Source organism: Solanum pennellii, chromosome 2 (assembly GCF_001406875.1).
Source record: "Solanum pennellii chromosome 2, SPENNV200".
Taxonomy (NCBI): domain Eukaryota; kingdom Viridiplantae; phylum Streptophyta; class Magnoliopsida; order Solanales; family Solanaceae; genus Solanum; species Solanum pennellii.
Window position 1 is genome coordinate 30,100,760 of NC_028638.1, and position 6,868 is coordinate 30,107,627.

General features: G+C 34.7%; 1 long non-coding RNA gene across 2 annotated transcripts; it reads right to left on the reverse strand.

Annotated features, from left to right (window-relative positions):
* Positions 1-480: 480 nt before the first annotated feature.
* LOC114076172 lies at positions 481-2,425 on the reverse strand. Of its 2 annotated transcripts, XR_003577009.1 has the most exons (3): positions 1,710-2,425; positions 1,534-1,621; positions 481-1,453 (listed from the first exon to the last, which is right to left on the reverse strand). It is a non-coding gene; the product is annotated as an uncharacterized LOC114076172 (long non-coding RNA). The 2 variants fall into 2 exon arrangements; XR_003577008.1 differs by having other exon boundaries at positions 481-1,621.
* Positions 2,426-6,868: the final 4,443 nt, after the last annotated feature.

Consider the following 6,868-nt stretch of genomic DNA (forward strand, 5'->3'; position numbering starts at 1 on the left):
TTTTGGACTTATCGAATTCAAATGGACCTGCAAATTTTGATGGAAGTCAACAAAAATAAGAAGTTTATTTCAATTAGTAACAAAAAAAATATGAAGGAGATAAAGTAGAGAAAGTTAAGAAGAATTTCTTGATCAAACAGATTAACCAAACTAACTCTTTTCCAAATGATCACTTCTTTGAGTATCTCGAGTCACTTCCGTTTCTCGAAAGAGGGCGTCATTTTCTTCCATTGGATAAAAATCAGGAGGCACAGGATACTTTTCTTTACTGGCTTATTTCGACTATAAGTTGGTGTAGTTAATCTATTTTCGCCAATCATAGTCCTTTTTTTAGCATTAATCCTTAACCTTTGTCCCTAACCCTTTGCATAACTAGTCAAAGTGTATTGATTCATTTCAACTTCTTGATGGAGGGAGCATTGCCTTCCTTTTCCTCAAAACAAGGATGCACATGGTAACTATTATCTGCTAGCTTATTCAAGCATTAACTCTGAATGTGCTCATAGATTTCGAACTTTGACCTAGTCATTTTGCTAAGGCACCTGGTTGAATGAGTTCATGCTTGGAAATTTTTGAATATTTTCCCATTTCATACTTCAGAGTTTTCGAGGGATTCATGTGAACCTAGATAACAAAAAAATAAGAGCGAAGTCTTCAAAACAAAAGTTCAAATAGGTTAGGGATTTTTTCATAAGAATAAATGTGAACTGAAAACGCATTCAGAAAAGAGATACATGTACATGTAACATAAGTTCCTAGCATGAACCATTACTACTATAGTAAGATCAAGGTGACGTTAAAAACCAAGTGCATTAACAAATTTTAAGAGAAATACTATAAATAATCATTACCATACAAAAATAAATAAAGTAAAGGAAAGCATGAAAAAGCTCCAAACCTTAATGAGTTCTTTTTCTTTTCACTTGTGTAGATTTATCTAAATCTTCTAAGTCATCATCCTTTTTTCCAAATTATCAAAAGAATCACGAGGTTGAACCTTTTGCACTATGTGTCAACCTTCATAGGAATGATAGATAGCATAAAATACTTGTGATGCTTGGCTAGATAATACAAATGACTCATTTATTTTCAAATATCGTCGACAGTTAACACTTACAAATCCATATTCATCCATTATAACCCCCCTCTTTGATCATATACATCAAACCACATACATCGGAATAAAATCACTCTTCTTCCCCCAACAAATTGTAATTCAAGAACCTTAGTTAACTCGCCATAATAATTCATAAGGTTTTGTTCTTCACCGGTCTCACCTACTACAACCACTCCACAATTTTGAGTTTTTAGATATGGATTATACTCTTTCACATGAAACCTATATCCATACAATATGACCTTTGCATCTTGTGACATATGGCATAGGGCCACGTGATAAAGATAACAAATCTTTCATTCTCTTACTATCATCATATTTGTATAATCCTGCAACCTAACAACATCAAATAGCTTTTTGGAAAACAATATTTAATTGCATTCTTGATTTAAGAAAACCAGTTAATTTCTACTAACCTTTTTTTATAACCAACTAATGAATTTTCTATTCCACTCCACATCTGAACTTTGTTGAGAGGTCTCACTATGAATTTGTGAAAATTCTCTAACAAAGAATTGAAGTTTTACATGTTATTTTAAATTAAACATATCTACAAGGTTTAAATACATTATTAAATTAAATCAATACTTACTCGAGGAATGGTTGAATTTCATTACAATTCTTCAAACTATAGTAATTTGCGTCCTCCAAATCGTTTGAATCAAGTTTGTCTGGTGTGCTACCCTTTAAACTTTTTCCAGGTTCACAATATTGTCAAACCACCATCCGATTCAATTACACCACCATCATAATTTCTCTCCGGACAATTAAACTTTGTCTTTATTGTATTCAAATACCTTGAACATAAAGTAATACATTCAACTGCTAAATATCCCTCTACAATTGAACCTTCAGGGTGAGCCATGTTACCAATAAAACACTTCAAAAAGTGTAGGTATATCTCTATTGGATACATCCATCGATACTGAATTGGTCCAGCAATCTTAGCTTCATCAGGTAGATGAATAGACAAGTGCACCATGACATCAAAAAATGCAGGAGGGAACACTTTTTCTAACTAGCACAATGTTTTTGGTATTTGAGCTTCTATTTATTCCAACTCCTCTACGCTCAAACATTTTGCACCAACCACTTTGAAAAAAATAGACAACTCAATAAGAAGTTCAGACACAGATTTGCAAAGCATACCACGCATGGAAAGAGGGAGTAAATTTTGTAGAATTATATGACAATTATGACTTTTAATCCTGAGAATTTGTTATCCTTAAGGTTGACATATTGAGAAACATTTGAGGAAAATCCATCTAGGCTTTATTGTAAGACCCCAAAATGAGATAGGGGGTCTATAGACTATATGTCATGAGATTATTAAGTATTAAAATGAGTTATAATGATGTTTAAACATGGTATATGGAGTTTTGAGAAGTTTGGAGGTCAAACGACCAAGAACGTCCAAGGCGTTCGAAAGATAGCCCTTAAGATGCTCAACGTGTGTCTTGATGGGGCCTAGCCTGTTGGACGAGTTGCAGGTGTTTGTTTTTGGTGAAACTTATGTGTAAAGTCTAAAACTTGTTAAGTTTTATATTTACGTTGGAAATTTCCGGGTACGACTTCTAAAGGGCCCCGCAAAAGGACCCACAAGAAGGACCCAAGGCTGGTAGAGACACTGCCTTGGCAGTGTCAATCGACGGACCAAACGACGACCATTTGGTCAACCAACGGCCCATTGGTGAGGTCTCATCGACTTGTAATTATCTTGTCAGGTCTCAACCTAAAAATTTCCAAGGACCAATCGACGGAAGCCAATGCATGGCCCATCGACTGACCAACGGCCAGTAGATTGTTCAGTCGATGGTGGCCTGCAACCTATTGCCTGCGTTTGGTGAATGGAAAATTCACCCCATGTCCTAACCTGAATCTAATAGGTTTATTTAGATACTTTTGGGTGTATATAAGTCATCTAACACGTGAAGAACCCATTCCAAATCCTCTCCCACGAATTGAACCTTTTCCCTCTAAAACATTCTCATAGAAACCACCATTGTTGGTGAAGCTCAAGAACATCTTGGAGCTCTGATTTCCATGGGTGAATCACGAATTTTTAGAGATGTTAATGTAGATAAATATGGTGATCCTTCATCTCTAGTTATCCTTCCATCTAGAGAGTTAATCTCAAAGTTTTAAAAGAGAAAAATATGATCAAGTTCTTCCTCTTCATTCTAGCCATGGATTCTTTCTTAAATTGATTTCAAAAGCATAATATGAATGTATTGATGATAATCTACTGATTTGGACATTATTTTCATTCCTATTGCATGATGAACCCATGCTCTTTCACAAACTCGATTTAGCCTATGTATGACTTTATGATCTTGATCTAATGCATGTCGAATTGTGATTCAATTATGTTAATATTCTTATGTCTACTATCTAGTATGTACATTGATGGTGAATCGTTGATGAATTATCCATGTGAATCCATGTATGAAGATTTGAACAAAACTAGCATATGTATTATGTGTTCACTGTGACGTTGGTCTTTTGATGATTTAATGGGGATATTCGATTGTGCAGGGCTGGTTGTATCTACTGTCTTAATTGGATATTATGGATGAATTGTACATAAGTGATTTCATGTTTATCAATGTTGGTTAGCCTATGATTCTTCTACTTTCCATGGATGTCTTAAATAACATGTTCACTGTAATATAAAGGTTATAGCAATGGTAGTAGGATTTCGTGTAGATTATATTGTCCTTATATACTGCCTCATATTGATGATATTAATGGATTGTGGGTATGAATTCTTGATGATCAAAGAAAAGGAATCTTAGCATGAATTGATCTAGGTTCTTCTAGCCTACAATTTGAATGTTGTAAAGAACATTATGTGATCTAAATTCTAGGGTAGATGAAGCATGATATAGATTTGATTTATATCTATTTGGATACTGCTCTAAATTTATATTATTGGTACATGGTGATGATGAACTAAACTAGGGAGGTTAGTTGATGACCTAGGACTCTCTACTTCCTAGTACATGTGAGATGCCTTGTATTATGTTATAGTATGATCTTGTAGCGACTTGTACATGGTTTCTTTTATGATTAAAGTACATTTAGCTACTGCCCTATTTATGAATTGCTTATGAACAAGGTGTATTGATCAATGATGATCAAAGGGTGAGAAATTGGTAAGAATGGTTATCTCTTCTACTTTCCTTATAGTATTGTAGTTGATGAAGCCTTGTATGGCATTGTGTGGTATGGTCCATTTATGGTGGCGGTGTTTACTTTATTGTCATTATATATGTGTTTACCATGACCTTGAAGGCAAATTGATGAATATATGAACATGTGCTTATGATGATACTATGAGAAGATTCTGCCTACTTTCCTATTCTTGTTGTGATCTAGGGTGTATGGCTATTGTATGAGCATGTGTATATCCATGTTAGGGTAAAGTATAGGTGCTGACATTGATGAGTAAAATGGTTAATAACCCCTTACCTATAACCCTTATGTGAATCCATGAATAGCACATGTTAGGAGTCTTAAGTGTAATATGAAGTTGACTTGTCTCCTATGCTATTGTGTGTTGTGTGGTTTATGCTTGATAGAGTATTATGTTCTAAGAGGGTGGCTGACTCAATATGTTGTTTATAGCCATTATGTGATCATGTTGACCAATGTACACACACACTCACTTTACATGCATGTTACAAGTAGTATAGGTCATGGTGTCTAAATGAAAGGTAGTTCTCATATTCACTAGTGTATATTACTATGCATGGTAAGATGATGTTTAGGAAATCATGATATGTGTTTCCTTAGCTAGGATGACTTGATAGGTGTACTAGTATGGGAAAGGGTATGGGACTTTGCCTATGCATTGCACATGTGTACCTTGATAGGATAGTTCTAGTTTTGGTTTCTATATGTATGAATATGTATGTATGAATATGTGTGACTTAATGTGTTGTGTGAAAGGTTTGCTCACATATATGTATACACACACACATGTATGAAGACCTAGTCAATAGAGGGTACTTGAATGGTGTGTTCATGTGTACCTTAAACTAGATGATGCTTTACATATGCTATGTTCATGTGAAGGGATTCTTTACATGATTTAGGTTGATGAACTTCCATCTATGACCTATGAGTTAAGCATGTGAGGGGATGACTCTCCTAAACCTATGTTTTATAAAGTAAAAATATAATAAAGGTTTTAAATAAAGGGAACTTAACTTAGCACCGAGTGAACTTGAATATGAGTGTATGCCCTTTCTTATGGTAGGAAGGTAGGTCACAATAAACCTCATGGGGTGGATAGCCTCATGACCCAAAAAGGTGTTAGAGTGATGTTTCATAAGTGAATAACTACAATGCATAATATTGGCATAAAGAGGGTTTTCACATGTACCCCCAAGTTCCATAACTATGTTTCCACCATAGGATACTAGCTAGTGGATCCACCTAGAAAGCTATGTCACATTTGGTTCTACTTTGGCTGGTAGACCACCTCCTCTCGGTGTGGGGTTTTATGGTACCGTATTCCATGTTTAGCATCACATGGTCTATGTTAGTTAAGGCTATAGTTTCCCTAAAGTAAAATGGACAATGAAAGTAAATGACTAGGACCCTAATTAGAATGACTTAAGGGAGGTTACTTAGGATAAGTGGAAGTAATGAACCCATCTAGACATTGCACAAATAGCTCCTTAGGGAGTTCTAGGAAGGTGTTCTAATGCATGTCACTATGTATGTGTTCTTTATGCATGACATTGTAGTATTTGTCTACTTGTTATGAAGAGGTGCATGATATGAGTCTTTATGCATGATGTTGACCTTGTTGACTATAAGATGAAGGTCTTGCTTGACATAAATGAAGTGGTCTCCTCTTACTATGTTTACATATGACTTGGATGTAAAGGCTTGTGGCCTCATGATAGATTTACTAGTATGTCTGAGGTTATGGGGCCTTACATATACATTGCACTAGTAGACATAGGTTGGGGGCATGAGTTAGGTCTTATAAGGTTCTATGTGAAGTAAAATAAGTATATGTGCATAATGACTAGGAGTTCAGTGCAATGTCCTAATAGTTTTGACTTACCTAAGTCTATGTTGTACTATACTTCTATGATGGTATGTGTTGTCTTGTGTAGATGATATGTATGTTTTATTGTGGCCATAAGGTGATGCATTGCACCAAGTATCACTAGAGGGTTACTTGGGAAGTTAATGAATAAAAGGGAAATTAGCTCACTATTAAGGAAACAAGAGCTCACTGTAATGTGACTCAAAAATGTAATAAATCTTATATGTGATCCTATGAAATTTTTGGCCTTTGAATATGTTTATATGATGTATATGAATGATATAAATTCTATTGTTTAAAGGTTTTATAAACATTTACTCAAAATGACATGAAGTATAATTTCAAGAAAATGTTCCTTTTAAATGCATGTTTTTGCATGGTTGCCATACTTAGTGCATTCTTGTACTAATCCTATTCTTCTCTGCTTTTTACACAAAGTGTAGGTTATGGATGCTTAAAGGATGTCTATGATTGAGGAGCTTGATATATGATTCCCAAGCTCAAGGAAAGTGGTCCTTAAGTTCCAAGGATTCCCTACTCATGTCTTAATGTAAAATGTTTAAAGATTGTATAGTTATGTCTTATGTTTTAAGGGTCGTGTCCCTAATGTATTCTAATGTTGTTGAGTCTAAGATGACAAAGAGAGTTAGAGTCTGTATATGTATAATGACTTATATTATATATAT